At 40.1% G+C, this 19911-nt stretch overlaps 1 long non-coding RNA gene across 1 annotated transcript; it reads right to left on the bottom strand.

Moving 5' to 3' along the window:
* Positions 1-2272: 2272 nt before the first annotated feature.
* On the bottom strand, positions 2273-13228 carry LOC120745764. The gene is made up of 2 exons (XR_005698698.1): positions 12494-13228; positions 2273-2763 (listed from the first exon to the last, which is right to left on the bottom strand). It is a non-coding gene; the product is annotated as an uncharacterized LOC120745764 (long non-coding RNA).
* Positions 13229-19911: the final 6683 nt, after the last annotated feature.

The following is a 19911-nucleotide window of genomic DNA, read 5'->3' as shown; positions in this document are numbered from 1 at the left end:
AAGACCCAACACATGTTTGAAACCAGCAGCATCTGTGCTAATCACTGAGCCACCGCGCTCCTCATTAAAACCAATGTGAGCAGCAGTCAAGCGCAAAGTAGCACTCTGAAGCTGCTCCAGTTCTACATGATTGTGGCAAGGATGCAACAATCCAACATTTTCCAGTTCACGTTTCCAGTATGACACCTTCAGGTGTTTGTCAATAGCAGCACCACTCTGGTACCAGTGTTTAAATAAAACAAGGGCTGGGAAATCATTTCTATGGCATCATCAGGCTTGACTCGAGATGTGAGTAAAATAAAATGTTACAACTAAATATCCAACAAAAGACAAAAGCGTAAATGAAATGTTATCACTCGTGCTTACAACACACATCAGCTTTCCAAGAAGTGTAGCAGCTCACAGCTGATCGCAAGTGGACTCTGAGTCGAAATGAATTTAACAGATGACCTCACATCTGACCAATATCCAATCCAAATACAGACTACTTGTTGCGTCCCTAGGTTATAAATACTCATTATTGTATAGACACTTCATTAACATGTTTTAGCTGTATACCAGAAACTATGTATGGAGGCACACAGGGCTACAGATGTTAATAGAATAGTGACTAGCTAACGTTAAGAGGTACCTAAAATATGCTTAAATTAACCAGTTTCTGGGGCAAAAAAAACTCTTCAAGACAATTTAGCAAATTTGGTGGGAAAAACAACTGAGAGACATTTTTTAAAAAGTAAGTTACAGCATTAGTACAGTTTGATTTAAAAGAATGAAACATTTCTCGAAGCAGCAGCAGATCATATTACATTTCTGGTGACTGGAAGCACAACTGTCTCAAGCAATATTCAACTCAGGAACATCCAAACCATAAAAAACAAAACAAGAATGCAAACTTGATCTGATTATGAGATGTGGAAATTCTCTACAGTGTAACTGCAGAAGGGATGAAACAATGTTCTGACAGATTATATTACAATGAATGCCACCGTGGATACAGTGGCGGCATTGTATCCACAATGCCACCGTGGATACAGTGGCATTCATTGTGATATCCAGATTTTTGTGTTGAATGTCTCTGGTAGAATGTAAAACATGTACAACATTTTTCCTTCTTGTGCAGATGATTTATCAGCATTATGTATCCAAAAGATGAAGAATTATTAAAATTATGTTTTTTATTTCATTTTTCAGTTTATAATTTCATTCAGAATTAATTTTAAGGTCTAAGTTTAAACTTTGAAGATTTACTTTTGGCTTTGGACATGAGAGTGATATCATGAACGACGCCTTTAGAGTGTTAAACGGTAACAAACCTACCACCCGTCGCTGTATGGAAGTTCATTAACAACAAAAGTATAAAACCACTAAATGTGACCAAGTTTATTAAATTCAGTGTATTTTAAACCTGATAGGCCAGCACTACTCACTGGGTCAAAATGAGAGTAGAAATTGCTTCATTATCTCACGACATTATATAAAGCAGGGTTATTATATAAACAGTTTGCAACTTTTACATGTCAACATCTGTATTTACAATTCTCAAGATTTTTTTTAATAACACCTTATCACAACCACTATGAATAAAGTGTGTATTGGTAGTTAATTATCTTCAATTAATAGTTATTTACGGCTAACAAAAATAATAATAATTTGAGTTGGGTAATGGTTACTGTAACCAAGCTGCAATTTGACAAGAAACAACCAGATAAGTAACCAGATGACGATCTGTCCGATCAAAATAACGTAAGATTGTGAACTTTTGTCCTGTTTCTCTTTGCTGCTGATTATTAGTGTTATCAACTTATCTGCTGCTCTCAGTCAAACACAGACACACATTCAACAAGTGTATTAATAAGTTATTAATATAGTTTCCCCACAAAAGAGTGTCAAATATAAATATAAGATAAAAAAAAATGTAATATATTAACATGTTATATTAATAATCCAATTAAATACTATTAATTGTGCAAATAAGTTCATTATTTTTAATTTTTCAATGCTAAATTATTTTTTAATTAACTTACATTTATTTACACTTTTTAAAATTATTATTATGTTTATTTTTCCATTCAAATGTATCTTTTCTTCACATTTTGGATTAATTAATTCATTTACCTATTTATTTATATATTGTCACATTTCTCCTTCATTAAGCAAAGGAGGCACTTTTTGTTTTCAAATGTATTTTTTTTTTTTTTTTGAAATTGGAAATTATTTTCAAATTAATTTTAAAACATTGTTTTCATTCATTTCTTCTTCTTCTTTTAAAAAAAAATTTCATTATTTACTTTTTTATGCACTTAGAGCTGAGGCACTTATGTAATCCATTTGAGAACAAGTCCAAACTCAGAGTATTCAGTCATATGTACAGCATTTCATAATTCCCTATACCAACCCTAACCTGATCACATCTGCAAACACACCTTAATAACTGTGTCTGCAATCTCTCTTAGAGTGGAGTTCTGCAATCTCTTAAACTAAACTGAAATCTTGGATTGAAATTCCTCTTTTTTTTTGTCATTCTTGAACTTCCATACATCTCTGCAATCTGGATTTCTTGTCTTTAATGTGCAAAATGAAAAGTGTTTTTCTGATTTGTGACACCAAAGCAAAACACAGAAATTGATTAAAAGTGCAACATGAATAGAAGAAAGGGGATAAAAGGAGTTGTAGAAATGTGTACCAGTTGTTTGCTTCTAACCTCTTTTTCATCAGGGCGAGCGCTCCCCAAGTCACGCTCAGCTGCTGCGGAGCTAATTACATCTGAGAGAAGAAAAGGAGTGAAAGAAATGTCTGATTACACACTGAGAGAATCAGATAGCAGCACAAAACAAGACATTTAAAGCAGCTGTTTGTATAAAAAGCTGCAGCACTTAATGAGAAGAAATGTGTAGAAAGAGTGTAACTCTGCAGGATGCTTTTTCGGTCTCCAGTATCCCACCGATGTTTCCTCCATCTCACCTCGATGCTACATGACAGCCAGGAGACTAAAAACAGACTTAACACATTTTAATTTTCCACTGAATTAAAACCAGTGTTACTGCTGTCGAGGTAACGTTCAGTTTTATTACAATCACTGATCAAAGTCAAAGTGTTGATGTTTTCACCTGCTGATTCATGTCTGAAATGTTTATGTCTCTTTTAAATAAACTTTCATTTCCCCTAAGGCAGCACTTTGTTCCGCTTTAGTGAAATTGCACACGTCACATAACACATATTGATAAAAACTGTAATACTTCTGAGGCCTTTCTCTGTTTTTCATCAGGGGATCATGTGGAAAGTTATGAAAGCTTGAACTGATGAAAAACTCAGTTTAAGAAATGGTTGTAAAGATACTGAGGGGAAAGAAAAAGAAAAAAGTCACAGCAACAATCTGGATTTTCACTGGATAAAACCCCTGAAAAAGATCTAGGCTGGAATGAAAAGTGGAGTAAGTGTGCAGGTGTTACCAGTCCTGCTGTGTTTACAGTCAAGAGTTTCTCTTCAGGTTTGCACTTCTGAAACCAGAAGTCCAGAAAATCTGAATTCTTGACTATTAAAATAAAAAACTTGACCTCTGTGACTGCGATTTCACCGCAGACAGCAAACGTATGCAGAGAGAAATCATCAACTATCTGTGTACACTTATAAAAGTTAACTAAAAAAAAAAAACTAAAACGACGTTTTAAAAAATAATAATAAAAAAAAAAAAATACTAGGGTTGATAATATCAGTCTTTGTTTATTGTGGCAACTTTTTTGGCAAAAAGATTAAAATAAAAAACAAGTCAGAGGGAGGCCATGAAGACCAAAACGAATAACTTCACAATGACTTACGGTGTGATGCAATGAATCGTTATTGCCTCCATTTTTGCAGCTCATGCTTCTTCCCCGTGTACCAGTTTGTGTCCGTGCACAGGATGGTGAAGATTCTCCAGTTTGAAGGGGGAAAATTGTCTGCATTTGGAGCAAAGATGGTGGCATATATGTGCAATTTTTAAAGTATTTCACGACCATCTGGTTCTGTTGTTTGCAGCAGAGGATAGAGTGTTAAAGAATGGCACAGACTTGCAGTCCTGAACGTAAGATTTTTGGCACAGTGTGACATGTGCTGTTTACATCCGGTATTTGCAGTCAGCAGTCTGAGTGCTGCTTCTTAAAACCACCATGCGCCGGAGAAAAGCCTCGACGTCAGCCACCCCGAGATCCCCTACAGCCGACCTGCAATCAGAGCTACAGTACGACACCTCTGCGTGAGATTAAAGCAGTCGTAAGGGATGGGTGGGGTTTTCTTTTTCTTTTTCAGTGTGAGGTGGAAGCATGCAGATGCAGACGGTGAGGATGGTATCAGATGGAGATCCAGATCCTGCTGGTATTTTTAGCTTTGAGAGAGGAGCCAGAAGGTGTTGGATTACGCAACGTGGGCACATGCCACCCTCACTGATGGCAGTTTGTCATCTTATATGAGCAGTGAGGACCACGATGCAAGGAAGTATACTGCTTATTTATGTTCTTACCCAATCAAACACCTCAAACATCGGCCCAGAGCATGAAGAACAACGTAAAACATTTTGCTCTAATATTAATAATAATAGAAACATTCTTGCTGTTGTTGGTTAAACTTTCACACTTTAACCTATAATTTCGCAGACAGAAACTGTACATTATATATACGCACCAAGTTAATGGCATCAGTGTGTCTGTCTGTGTGTGTTTGTGCTGTTTTTTATTATTCGGTTCATCAGCAGTCAGCGTCCCTTTGTCAACACCCCTGATTTTTTATTACGAAACATATTAATAAATATTTTTTGTCGCATAATTAATTGATAACTATAGTTATATATCTTAGTTAAAAAAAAAAAACAGTCATACAATAATATTTTATTTGGATTTTTTTTCATGAGATCAGAATGAAATCAGACACTGAGCTTCAAAAATCTTCTCACAGGACTTTTTGAAGGTGCAGGCTGCTGCGAGTTTTACTGTGAGACCACAGCCTCCTCTGCTGGTCGTCTTACTGAGCCGACAACATTTAGCTGAGAGGCTTTTTGAAGGTTGAGGTCATTTTTTCTTCATTTGTGTCTATTTGACTTAAAGTTTTCCAAGGTTTTTTCTTTCTTCTAAAGATGTGAAGCAGCAAGAAGAAACCTGAAAAAAGTGAAGATGGTAAAAAAGAAAAAAAAAGAAAAAAGTTCAGTAGAAATGCAACAGAAACAAACAAAAAAAAAACAGTTAACAGGAGGAAAGAGAAGAAATTCAGAAAGGAGAGAATAGCTGAGGAGGATCGTGGTTTTTAAGACAAGTGCCTCCTGCCTAGCCCTTCTTCTTGGTCTTCTTCTGTTTTACTAGCAGTTGGCAACTCATTTAATTAGAGCAGGTAGTTAGAATAGAATAGAATAGAATAGAATTCAACTTTATTGTCATTGCACATGCACAGGTACAGGGCAACGAAATGCAGTTTGCATCCATCCAGAAGTGCTTTAGTGATATAGATATATTACAATATATATTAGCAATAATATAGATATGTGAGTATATTACAGAAATGGGTCTATTATGGTATGTTATAATGTACACGGTATGAAGTATGTTGTGAATATTCTATAACTATAAGTATGTACAGGCTGTAGTGAGTACAAGCTATGTACAGGATATGAACAGGATATAAATATGAAAAACTATACAGAATATGAAATAAATAACTTTACAGAATCTGAGATATACAGTTATACAGAAATGGGAACTATGCAAGTTGTAAACAGTTGTAGGATTAAAGATTATCGAATGTACAGAATGATTATTTACACAGAGCTATACAGTAGTGCAGTTAAGATAAGTGAGGGTGTAGATAGTTTCTACAGAGGCTATATAAAGTGCTAGTGGTTGTGAGTGGTGGTTCAGTCCATGTTATTATTGTGTGTTTGAGGGTACAGTTGTCCATTGTGGGTGCGTGTATGTTCAGTCCATGAGTTTAACGTGGGTCAGATGTCAGGAGGCAGAGTTCAGGAGTCTGACAGCTGTGGGGAAGAAGCTGTTCCGGTACCTGGTGGTCTTAGTCCGGAGGCTCCTGTAGCGCCTCCCAGAGGGCAGGAGGGTGAAGAGTCCATGTGATGGGTGACTGGGGTCTTTGATGATTTTCCCAGTCCTTTTCACACACTGCTTCCTGTAGATGTCTTTTATGGCAGGAAGTGGTGCTCCGGCGATGCGCTGGGCAGTTTTCACGACCCTCTGCAACGCCTTCCGGTCCGAGGCAGAGCAGTTCCCGTACCAGACTGTTATACAGTTGGTCAGGATGCTCTCGATGGTGCAGCGATAGAAGTTCACCAGGATGTCTGAGGACAGGTGGTTCTTCCTCAGAGTCCTCAAGAAGAAGAGGCGCTGGTGAGCCTTCTTGACCAGCTTGGAGCAGTTGGTCGTCCAGGTGAGATCCTCGGAGATGTGGACTCCCAGGAACTTGAAGCTGCTCACACGCTCCACAGCCGTCCCCTTAATGTGGATGGGTGGATGTGGGTCAGCATTCCTCCTGTAGTCCACGATGAGCTCCTTGGTCTTCTCGGTGTTAAGCAGCAGGTTGTTTCTGTCGCACCACTCAGCCAGACGATCCACCTCCTCCCTGTAGGCGGCCTCATCGTTGTCACTGATGAGGCCAATCACCGTGGTGTCATCTGCAAACTTAATGATGGTGTTGGAACCATCAGCAGGTCTGCAGTCGTGGGTGAAGAGGGAGTAGAGGAAAGGGCTCATCACACAGCCTTGTGGTACACCGGTGTTCATTGTGATGGTAGATGAGCAGTGGTTATCCAGCCGGACATGTTGGGGGCGGTTGGTCAGGAAGTCCAGTAACCATTTGCAGATGAGGGAACTGATGCCCAGGTCTGTCAGTTTCCTGATGAGTTGTGAGGGGTGGATTGTATTGAATGCTGAACTGAAGTCTATAAACAGCATTCTGGCGTAGGTGTTGTTGTTGTCCAGGTGTGAGAGGACAGAGTGCATTGCGATGGAGACTGCATCCTCTGTGCTCCTGTTCTGGCGGTATGCGAATTGGTGGGGGTCCAGGGTGGGGGGGAGACAGGATTTGAAGTGTGCTAGGACCAGTCGCTCTAAGCACTTAGTGATGATGGGGGTGAGTGCTACTGGGCGGTAATCATTGAGGCAAGATGGGTTGGAGTTTTTGGGTATCGGGACGATGGAGGTGGATTTGAAGCAGGCCGGTACCACAGCGTGGGCCAAGGACAGATTGAATATGTCTGTGAGCACTCCTGCAAGCTCCCCAGAACACGCTCTGAGAACACGCCCGGGGATGCCATCAGGGCCTGCAGCCTTGTGGACATTGATCCTGCTCAGCACCGCTCCTACATCGGTGGGGGAGAGAGTCAGAGGTTGGTGGTCTGGCGTCATGTCTGCTTTGGTTGTGGTTGTGGGGTTCCCTCGCTCAAAACGAGCATAAAAGTTGTTGAGCTCGTTGAGGAAGGAGACATCAGAGGATGCGGGGGAGGGTTTGGTGGTCCTGTAGTCTGTGATGGTCTGGAGTCCTTGCCACATGCGTCGGGGGTTGGAGTTGGAGAAGTGTTCTTCTACCTTCTTTTTGTAATGGTGTTTGGCTTTTTTGATGCCCTTCTTTAGATTAGCCCTGGCTGTACTGTAGGCGTGTGCATCTCCTGACCTAAAGGCGGTGTTGCGGGCCTTCAGGAGGAGACGAACATCCCGGTTCATCCAAGGCTTCTGGTTGGGGTACATGGTGATCCGTTTCTGGGTGGTGACACTGTCTGTGGTTTTGGAGATGTAATCTAGTACAGATGAGGCGTACTGGTCCAGGTCTGTGTGGGTGAACATATTCCAGTCTGTGTTGTACTGCCCTCTAGTGGAAGAGAATGTAACCGTTGTCCATTACTCACGCCGATCGCTTAGAGTACTAATCAGGTGGAACCAGATAATATTCTATGGCACACCCATGTACTGCAGCACAGTGGTTGGGAAACACTGCTTTATAAAGCTGTATAATAACTCTTCACTCTGTGACAGGTAAACACACCTGTCAGGTAAAAGATTTTGTATTATGCAGCTGTTGTTTGTTTATTGTTTATTGTAGACTTTACTATTTTTACTTTGTATTACTCTGCTGTGGTATCAGTGAGGTATCTATCCATCTTAATCCACATGAAGACACATGGATGATCTGAGTTTGCAACACTGAAATTAAGTGTCACAGCAACTGGATGTCACGCACTACAGCTAAAGGAGGGATGCTGTTGTTTGCCAACAGCAACACTGACAAGCTGAACAGGAAATGAAGCAACAAGAAAGCATCAATCCCAAGACCCTCTGTGATCCAGGCCCTCCAAGATAAAACAGATAAAACCAATATCTGGCTATCAGTGCCTGTTTGTATTCCCCACAATAGCAGACATTAAACTGGTTTCATTTTGCTATTGAAACCATATATAGTTATATAGACTTTGGTTATAGAGTAAAACATGGTGAACAAAAAAAAAGAAGCTTGTTCTAGTTTCAGGTTGTCATTCTTTGAGTGGAAGTAAAACTGATTTCGTTTTTAACAGAAACTAAATGTGTGTTTTAGCCCTTAAAATCTGGAATATTTCCTGTAAGACACGAGGTGTTATAAATGTTGGAAAAAATTAAGTGATAAAATTTGACCAAACCCATAAATTACATGGTGCATGGCTTCATTAAACAGAAGATGGCAGCAAACCTCCGGCAGTCTGACTGAGCTGCGCTGCAGCTGCAGAAACACTGCCGGCTTTGTCTCCTTGAATTCGGTGAATGTTTAATTATGAAGTGAACAAAACATGTTATTGTCTGAGCCAAAGATTCGGCTGCATACACGTCGTTATCACAGGGTGTTTTCAGCTTATTTTAGTTACAGCTTCAGTGAAGCAGTGAGCTCCTCCGGCCAAACACACTGGCACTTCTCCAAAAAGGTACCTTGTGTTTTAACCGCCAGCAGTAAATGGTTCTGCATGTTTATCACGAGGATGATCTAAAATTATGCAACCTGGTTAAAAAAAAAAAAAAAAAAAATCAGCTCATTTACTTTTTCTATTATGTGAAGTTACAGAAAATCAGGTCTGAAGTGAAGGCAGCTGTCTTTGGTAAAACACAGAAGACTTAAAGGATAGTGAAGCGTAAAAAAAAGAGGTGTGTAATAAACAGAAAACATCCATTTAAAGTGTAGAATTGTTATTGATTTTGACCTCTGCGTAACCACCATCGTCCTCAGGCAGCTGAACGATAACACATGCGAAACAAGGAGAGTCAGGAGGAAGCTCAGAGAGGAGTTTTTATGCCTGTAAACCACTGCTCAAAAATTTTGGACCGTGTAGAAACGTCTGTGTTTTGAAATAATGTCTCAATAATATTTTTATTTAACAAACAAAGCAATTCATTCACAAATTTTACAGATAAATCTACAAAAGTGTACAAAGAACCATAACTGCTGTATTTTCTGTGCATTTTCAATCATCAACTTAAGAATTCGCCTTAAAAAGCTGTGTTTTTGAAGCCAAACATGACCACATTTGGATGAAACGGTAAAGCTAATCAGCTAATGCCAACAAGCTTAACCAGCAAGCAGAATAATTACTCAAATTAATCTAGCCAACATCATCTGCATCCCTGCAACCGCAGCACCAATCTGTCAATCTCCCCTCACTCATGAACAAACCCTGAGATACTTTAACTCCTCCACTTGGTGCAGGAGCTCATCCCTGACCCAGAGTGGGCACTCCGCCCTTTTTCAGCTGAGGACCATGGCCTCAGATTTGAAGGTGCTGATTCTCATTCCCACCACTTCACACACAGCTTGGAACTGTTCCAGTGCGAGCTGGAGGCCATCACCCGATGAAGCCAACAGAACCACATCATCCGCGAAAAGCAGAGATGAGATTCTGAGACCACCAAAGTGAAAGGCTTCCACCACGTGGCCTCACCTAGAAATTCTGTCCATAAAAATTATGAACAGAATCAGTGACAAACGGCAGCCCTGGCAGAGTCCATCACCCACCGGAAGTCCGACATACTGCCAGCTATGCGAACCAAGCTCCTGCAACAGTTGTATAAGGATCGTAGTAATGGGCCAGAATTGGTCCGTCATGATGAACAGAGAGCTGTGGGTAAAAGCGAAGCACTCAATTTACCGGTCGATCTACGTCCCTACGGTCACGAGCTGTGGGTAGTGACCGAAAGAACGAGAAAGCAGATACAAGCGGTGGAAATGAGCTTCCTCCGAAGGGTGGCTGGCATCTCCCTTAGAGATAGGGTGAGAAGTTCGGCCATCCGGGAGGGGCTCAGTAGAGCTGCTGCTGCTCCACATCGAAAGGAGCCGGTTGAGGTGGTTCGGGCATCTGATAAAGATGCTTCCTGGGCGCCTCCCAGGACACGCTGGAGAGATTATATCTCTCGGCTGGACAGGGAACGCCTGGGTGTTCCCCAGACAAGATAAAGGAGGTGGACAGGGAGAGGGAGGTCTGGGCTTCTGTGCTTAGGCTGCTGCTCCCGCGACACAGCCCTGGATAAGCGGAAGATGGATGGATGGATGGATGGATGATCTCACCAACACTATAACATATTCTTCTTTGATGGCTTGTCTGTATATTATTTGTCAGAATAAGACAAAAAGGCTCTAACACCACAAACAGCCCAGTTTGGTAACCTGTTCATCAAAGGAGTCACAAACAACACTTAGTTTGAATAAATAAAGTTAATTTAGTGATCTTTGATTTGGCGACAGAGTAAAGGGATTTTCACATCTCCTATTTTTTGACTATGGGAAAGTGTCAGACCACTGTGCACACTGAGTAACATTCAGTGTTGAAGAATATCAAATTTCAGAGCTCTGATGTGCAAACCAACAGAATCACTGAGAGCGAACCGAGCAGAAAAACAAATACCTCAAGATAATATTGTTTTTTTACCCACTCTGTGCATTTGTGATGATCATGAATTCACGTTCTGCAGCTGGGGTCTCGTTTGCTCTTGCAGATCCCAGTCGATCAGTTGTCCCCATATCTATCTATGACAGGGTTATCCATAAACCAGGAGACGACTGACTCCAGATATTTAACATCATTTTTGAATCAAATGTGCCAAAGTGATTCATCAGTGCATCTTTGTTCGAGCTACAAACAGAATCTATGTATGAACTTCTAGATTTGATTTCCTGAAACGTCTACATCTAATCTTTTGTTGATTTACACTCCAAACACGGTCCAACGGACACGTGCAAGAGTAGAATTGGTGTTTTATGGTCTATGTGCCAACTCACACAAGAAAGAGTACCAGGTTGGTAATACACAGTCAGAAACTCTACCCGGAGGCCCTGTCAAAGCACCCAGATCTATCAAGCTGGGACCATTTCAGTAACACTGTGAGTCACAGTACTGATGCCAAGTGTATTTCTGCAAGAAGCTTAACCAGGTGTCTTATTTAGAAATTTGTTACTAATGTATAATTAACAATGTATTCTCATAATTCCTACAAATTAGCATTGTTGAGTACAATTTTTGCTGTCTCTTTGGACTTTGGCTCATTTTCAAGCCGAAGTTCTTTAATTCAGCAGCATTTCTCTGCTTCATTCACTGAGGACACAACTGCAAACGTGGAGGCAGCTAATACTGCTGAAGATGGCTAACATGACGCCCAACAGCTTTTGTTTGAATATGGACAAATGCACAAAAAACATCTGTTCCAATTCTGATAAATTGTCCAAGTATAAACAGAATAAAATGGTTAAAGTTCATGTTCATACGCGCCAGTGAAAAAAAGCAGTCAGTCAATGGAAAGATCACACAACTAAAGTCTGTGTGCAAAGAGACAAAACTGAAATTATTAAAAATAGATTTCACACTATTCGACCAAGAACTGATGTCTCGACTTCCTCTGCAGCAGCAGGAAGTCCTGAACCTGAAATATTAATGAAACCACAGAACCAGAGCCGGTAACACTGTGCAGGAGCTTTAACTGCTTTATTTCATCTAAAGACAGCAGCACTGTAACCAACCTGTATCTCAGATACACCGAATAAAAATATCTATCATTCAGGAAAAGTCAGCAACCGCCCGAAGGAACAGAAATTTTCACTCTTATATGGTAACAGTTGAAGGTGTGTTGGCTCCATTTTAGTAAATACAGATCAGCACAGCAGGATGAATTTACTCGACTGATGTGTGTTTGCACCTGTTGCACTGTTAGTGGGTGTTCGTGCACCATTGCTTAAGTGGTAGGTATATGCAAATATATACCTACCACTTTACTTACAATTGTGTCACAACTAATTTAATATTAATTAATATTCATTAATTAATAGGTGTAATTTAGGGGGAAAACAATTATTTTATAGTGAGCAGTTGAATGCATATTGGGTTAAACATCATGTACTACAACATTCATTAGGTTTCAATCACATGTGGGATTATAACATTAACTTTCTTTGATTTTGTTTAAGTTTTACACCCAAGTTTCTCTTTATTTATTAAAAAAAAAATCATGTCTCTACTCACATTTGTGATTTTCACAGACAGGACGAGGATGGCATCTGTTTTGGGAACCTCAGATTAGCATCCCTGTTTGAACCTGTGTAAACAGTCACTCCAGGATTAGTTTTTCTGTTTTCTTCTTATTTTTGTTTACAGTACAGAACAGCAGACCCACATGACAAAGAGCTGTTACGACCATAAACTCAATGCAGAGAAAAAAATCCATTTGCCGTGTTGTCACATTATTTTAGTGATTGATTAGCAGGATTACTTTCTAGAGGCCCTGTACAGCTGAACACCACAGAAACCAGTCGCCTGTGCGGTGCAGCTACAAAGGAGTCCTCCCAATGAGCAGAGCAGAGAGCCTTGTTAGTTTCAGCTCCTTGCACACTTCTCACAGTGCGACTGATTTTTGTCCACACATGGTCCATATCCTCCATTGTGGCCCATAGATTATGCTCCTGCAGTATTTGGTGACTCATTAGCTGCTGGTTCCATTATTGATGCTCTGTTTGCATGCCGCAGAGAAACCTCACTGAATAATAGATTGAACCCGACTGCTGACGCTTTTGGGACAGAAAGGTGGGGAGCAAGAATAGAAGGAAAAAAAACAAGAATGGTCGTGGCCATCTTTATTTACTCTGCAGAAACCAAATGTAAGAATAATCATTTTGTACCGTTTTTAAAATGTAAAGCTTTTACATGATACTTATTATTAGAAAGAAACTTCTAAGTAATGTCACTTTTCTAAAAACAACTTCTTTGCAAACATGTAGGACTTGAAAACAGACGCATAAGTGTGGTTATCTCGTGATATTTTCTTTCCAGAGTCAGCTGATATCTTGAATTTTCAAATAGCTGCAAATGACCTTTATCAGATGATGAGTCAGAAAAAGTATGTGCGGCTGTTTTGGTGCTTGTATCCACTTGTGAATGATTTCCTGGAAAGTTAAACAAATAATGTGCTGCACCATTGTAGACTGATTCTGTTAAAGAAACATTAAATACATTTAAATTATGTTAGCACTGGTTTGTGTAACGTTGCTAGCTTATCTGATAAACTGCCCCTGAAGTAACCAGCTAACATTAAAGGACCAGTTGTGTCCAGTTTTCCAGTCAAGTTCACCCCTCTCCACTCAGCCGGGCGCTTCGAGACTTTACCGACCAATATGTGATGTCAGAGTAGCCATGTTTAAATATATTTAATGGTCCTGAAAAGCAGTCCCACTGGAAAACCAGCTGGAAAATAACTGACGTCAAACCTACACTTTGCTGACAGATAAGATCTTTTCAACGTCAGAGTAACGTTTCATAAATAACTACTTAATTAAATCACACTCAAGAGCAAAAAAGACAAAAGGTCAGTTTTATAAATAAAGTCCTAGCAACGTAATCTGATACCAGTATAAATGCAATTTAAAAAGCAAATTAAAGAATCTTAAAGGCAATTTTGTTCTTAACTGGTAACCACTGAAATGAGAGGCCAGCAGAGCAGACATGGAGTCCCTTTTAGTGCTGCATTTTCCACCAGCAGCAGAATAATACGTCTGTTTTCTGCAAATCTGCTGCCACCTCCACAAATTTCCAACCAGTGCCTCCAACAAGGTGAGCTGTGCAACCGCCTTGCAATCAAAAGTCACCCAGAGGTTGAGGATGTTGTGTGCTCAACCTCTGGATAATCAGTGGACCTTTGCAACTACTGTAATTGTTTGCCAAAAAGATGGGAAAAAAAATCATCCAATCATCAGCAACCAATATTTCCTGGTTAAAAGACAGTTTCTGTCCCATCTTTTCTCTAGTGTTTGTAAGTCACAAGAACATTTGTACACTGATACTACAGGATGAGCCCTTTTTTAGAGAGTTGGAAAAGTTGCAATATAAAATCTGTCGTTTATATAACTGATGCAAGAACTATTGCCCAAATAATTTATGTGTTTATTTTATTTTTTTATCTGAGGATTCAGAAGTTGTGACTACTGTTCAGAAAGTGTCCAACATCGTCTCACACAAAGATCCTCTTTGCTCCATATTTGGTTTGTTAGGATCAAATCACCCAATCCACTTTATGCAATAATCAAATAAAACTATCTGCATTGGATTTCAGTTTATTTTTACACAATCTGTAGCTGCAGCAGATGAACAGATGACAGTTTAATGACTCTCAGATATCAGGCGGGTAAAACAACGAAGTGTTACTGGAAGTGATGCCTGCTGTCGAACACGGTCTGTGGTCATACGCCCACAAAGGCTGTTAGCAAACATCGCTACGTCTTTCAGTAAGATGACATCCTCACATAAAACTCTGTGCTCGAGTCAGAAAAAGAAAACAAACAGCAGGGCGGTTAATATGATTTCACCGCAGAAAAGAGCAACGCTGAGTGGAATTGGACAGTGCTGAGTGTTATTACAACATTTATTCAAATCAATTCAAAGTGAAAACAGCTTTGTTAACATGACAGCAATGGTGTGTTTCTGCCAAAGCTGCACAACAATCTCATTTGTCGAGCTTGGCAGGAGGAATGTGAGTTTAACGGTGATGAAAAGACTCATTATGATCTGTGAAGAAACCCTTAAAGGGAGTGTGTACTCTGGATTTTTGGCTGCTGTTCTTAATTTGTCAGTGGGATATCCCATCAGCTCACTAAAGGCTCATCAGGGCTTCCACATGTAGCTTTGTTTTTGCCAAAGTGCTGCAGTTTAAAGAAGTGTGGTTTACATTTTTCCCAGGCTACTTGAATTTTATTCAACTATTTCCATTTTCTGCTACTTTATTATACTCCACTTGTGTCTGCATGTTTTATGATCATTCCACTATTTAAAGAGTAGCCTAACACGGGCTAAAAAAACGACTGTTTTGCTAGCCTCTCTGCTTAAAGAGGACCTTTAGGGGGCTAAATAATGAGATCAGCATATATTCATGTAACAACTCTGAATCAAAATCTCAGACTAAATAGTGAAGTCTGAGATATATATCTCTATCTATCTATCTATCTATCTATATCTATATCACTTCCCCAAAAAAGTAATCCCGTTACTTTACTGATTACTTATTTTCTAAAGTAATTAATTACTTAGTTAGTTTTTAAAAACACGATTTACAACCTGAATAGGTCATAAAGCGATAGATCTTTCAGCCCAATTCTGCATAATCCATCATACAAAATGTAATCAAATAGAAAAGTCTCTTATTAAAACTTGTTTTATTAGTTTTAATCTTTTAACTTTATGCATCAAGCAAAAATTTAATTATATGCAACATTCTCTGACTGGAAGACATTTAAACCTATTTTCTGCACATTCCAGCACATAAAATAAAATAGTTTTTGTGTTTACACTCAGTCTTTCAATTAGATGCAAGTAAAACACAGCAGAAAATAAATAAAATCAAAGAGTAGTGGTCCTTTTGCTCTATTTTCACCTGTAAAGCAGGAGTAGGGTAGGCGGAGGTTTGCCCTGGTGCAGGTGTGCCGCGGCGGTCAGTGGAAGAATCTGCGAGTTTCTCTGTGAATTTCCCATTACGTCGTAGCGCACTTGGTGCTTGCTTGGAAGTTTAGGGGGGGGTTTTTTGCGCTGTAAAAAGAAGTTTTCTTCCCACGCACAACGGACGCTAATGTCACTTTTTATGGAATCAAACTCAAAGTAAGGTCAGTACTTCATTTGAAAATGCCGTTTTTGTGTCGCAGTGTGGACAACGAAAATGGAGGCGAAAACGATGACGTATTTTAGTCATGTGTTGCAGTCATGTGACCAATTAAACGAAGATTATGGAGGGCATTATGCAGCAGTTGTTTTGTTTGCTCTCAATGTTGACAGCCCCATTAAAGATTAAAGTCAGTCTGTACATGCTCCAGATAGCTTTTCTTCAAATTCTTTAATTCTAACTCACTTTTGCAACTTTTGTATTACTCGCAGCAACAACTCCACCTCATTGTTAGTCCATTTAAAAAACTCGGTGCTTTTACTCGACATTTTGCCGTGACGTTTCAAAGAGCCAGAAATTAAATTAACGGCAGACAGAAATGAGGCAGGTCGAATTGTCTTACGTTTCACACATGCGCAATACAGGAAGGCAGCATTTTCAGTGTGGATGAAAACGATTGAAAACGGATATCTTCAACGTCATGCTGCTCTGTTGCATGTTAATTGCCCCTTGGGGATAAATAAAGTCTTTCTGATTCTGTCCTGTAAATACTTTCTGTCAGTGATTCCTGAAATACCGTTTACATGTGTTAAAATCACAGTGATGAGATGAGAGATATTTGTGCAGGGGTTTGGAAGTTGTTGGCCTTCTGTGAGGTTGGAGAGTTGTTTCAACGATTACCTAATGTGTGACAAAGGAACTCGCTGTGATGCTAATGATAGTCTGCGCTCTTACCGGTTTGTAAAAGTTGGTCTTGGCCTTAAAATTACTGCAGCAGTTTATCAGAGATGTGCAGAGCGCAGATGGGGAGTTTAAAAACTACAGCTGATTCATGGGCAATGTACAGCATTTTAAAAATAGACAGTAGACAACTTGAGTAAGCAGGCAGAGCTTTGATATTTTCCGCTATGACTGTGAATTTATTTGGAACTTGTAGATGGTGAGGATTACCAGCAGCTATGAGCACAGCGCCAGAGCTTCGTGGTTCTCTCCTACAGCAGCGTTTCGCTGAAATTATTAATCACTTAATAATTTAGCTAGAACAAAGCGCCGCATATTTCTGGCAGAAATAAACACACATACATATTGCTGTGCAATCGGAGTGCAAGTGTGTATGAACCCTGTAAATCAGGGGTAGGCAACTCCAGGCCTCGAGTGCCGGTGTCCTGCAGGTTTTAGATCTCACCCTGGGTCAACACACCTGAATCAAATGATTAGTTCATTACCAGGCCTCTAGAGAACTTCCAGACATGTTGAAGAGGTCATTTAGCAATTTGAATCAGCTGTGTTGGATCAAGGACACATCTAAAACCTGCAGGACACTGGCACTCGAGGCCTGGAGTTGCCCACCCCTGCTGTAAATGAATGAATGCTCCTCCACACTGCTCCTCCTGGTGGATACACCATTACAACCAGCGTTAGTACTCATGATTGTGTGTAACCCAACCGGACTCTACCTTGTGTAATTTTGCCTTGGATTGGGGTGCACAGTAGAGAGACCAGTCGGATACAGGCGTTCAATTTGTGGCTTGGATGGCACCGTTTATTTAGATGCTGGGGCATAAACCATAAACCAGCTCTGCTGCTAGCCCTTGCAAAGCAATCACAGAAAACATTGAGCCAAGATGGCGCTCGTGCAAACAAGAAACTTGAACTACGGTGTCCTGTAGAGGACCAATGGTCAAAATTGCGCAAATCTACAGTGTCTATGCAGCTCAACAGCGGCACCCTGTGATGTGCTCAACTCACTACCTTACAGTTGAATCGTCCACGTCACAGGCGGAGGATATCATTACGGCCGTTGGTCAGGATTCCACTGTGCATCACATTCTCACAGGAACGTGCACATATCAATCTGAAAACTTACAAAATGTATAAATGTTGTTTTACTTCATCCTCAATCTCTCTTACACCGCTGGAGTTGCAGCTACTTGAAGGTAAGACACGCACAGAGAACATCTGTTCAATCAAAGTAACGTCACCGACCCGGCGTCTCCTTTAGGCTGTAAGCTTTAATGTTTAAATGGCACCAGTTTAAAGCTTCAGAGCTGTAATGTGAAGCCATCACCTTAGAGATGAACATCAGCACCACCATCAGCGCACTCAGTGATAAAATAATTAACTTGAATTAGGTTTATTTTACTACTCCCTGTGCACTCCAGCATTCATCGCGTGTCCTTTTTCCAGCAGTGTTGCCTTTTGCTGTTATATTTTTTTTATGTTCTTTATAGATTTTTGATCACCATTTTCTCATGATCCGATTGTGTCTCTGATTAGAGTAGGTGGCACTCGGAGGGATCATTTTCTGTGGAAGGAATTGAATGAAACCCCCCTTTTAGACCGGTCAGATGCTGCAAACGCCACTTTTTGATGGTCTCTTCTATTGTTAAGCCGCTGCTAGTCACTTCCTGTGTGGATGCCCCCAAAGCATCACATCTTTCATCTATCAGTAATAAAAACAAGCATGAAAAATGTTGCATCCATTTACAGTGCCATCTTTTAGTATGACCTTTCTCCCTGCAGCTTGAACCAGTGACTGAAGCCTAATATCCCTCAGAAAGCACTTAAACTAACTCAGTTAACAGAATGAAATGGGTGGGTTACATCAGGAAGGACAGCTGACATTAGAGTCTGTGACAAATCAAATATGAGAATTTATTCGCTGTGGCAACTCCTTCGTAAATACAGGAGAAGCCAAGAGTGTCTTTGTTAATGTACAGTTTGTTCAATGCATACAGAACCAAAGACACTAAGTGTGTTGTCAAAAAAAAAAAAAAAAAATGACAGCACATGTATCGGCTTCAATGTGACGTTTCACATTGCGTTTGTATTTTCCTTAATTCCGTGTTTTTGCTAAAAAAAATCCACCATAAATTCTACGAACTCGGGCTTACATAACAAGCAGATAAGATGAAGAATGCACTGCCATCTAACCACGGCCAAGAAATAACTGTTTGTTCCTGGGAAGCCAGTAATATTAGCGTGATAAGAAGCAGGCGTGTGACTGGAGAGCTGACAGGGAAAAGTGAAGGAGAAACACTTTGTCTCGCTCTTTAAAGCTGCCACCACGAGCGCTCGAGGAGAAATGCTTTGATGTAGTTAACAAAGTCAATACACAGTGCAAATCAAAGAACACGCAGATGTTTGGCATATTTGTATGACACACAAACATTAAATGTCTCTACGTTCAACTCTTTAGTTTTCCTAAAATGGTTTGTTTAAATTGTTAACACGCCTCATTTAAAAAGAAGAGCCAGAACCATCTGCTGCTCGTGGAAAGACTGAATGTAAAAAACGCTACAGAGAGGGAGAAACTGCTTTAAAATATCACTTTGTTTTATTCATTTGATCTTTGCTTCTTCGTCTTTAGTTTGCTATTTTGTTATGACACGATCCAGCATATTTAGCACATACTCAAAGCTTGTTAAATAAATCCATATTTAAATCATATAATTAAACCAACAGACGTGCTTCAAACTTACGCAAAGAATTCCTAAAACTACTCTCTGGAGTTCTGGTTTCATGGGGCAGAGATAGCTGCACATGAATGAACGCGTTTACATTTTTGTAGCCCAAAAATGTAAACGCGTTTGTCACATTTTTGACTGTAGGGACGTGGACACGGGTTGTAGTTCAACTGTAGTATGAGACACTTTATGGCATCCACCATTTTTGTTCCATCAAGCGAGCAGCAGCAGACTCCTTCAACCACCACGATGTGATGCAAACACTTGTTTGCCTTTTCTGTCTAGAAGAAGCTGTGCGTAGTTATTTTATTATGAGCCGATTCTTTGAAGCATCC

The sequence above is a fragment of the Simochromis diagramma genome, unplaced genomic scaffold (genome assembly GCF_900408965.1).
Source record: "Simochromis diagramma unplaced genomic scaffold, fSimDia1.1 OVJJ01000131.1, whole genome shotgun sequence".
NCBI classification, from domain to species: Eukaryota; Metazoa; Chordata; class Actinopteri; order Cichliformes; family Cichlidae; genus Simochromis; species Simochromis diagramma.
Note: the sequence above shows the minus strand (reverse complement) of the source record. Positions and strands in the feature narration are given on the sequence as shown.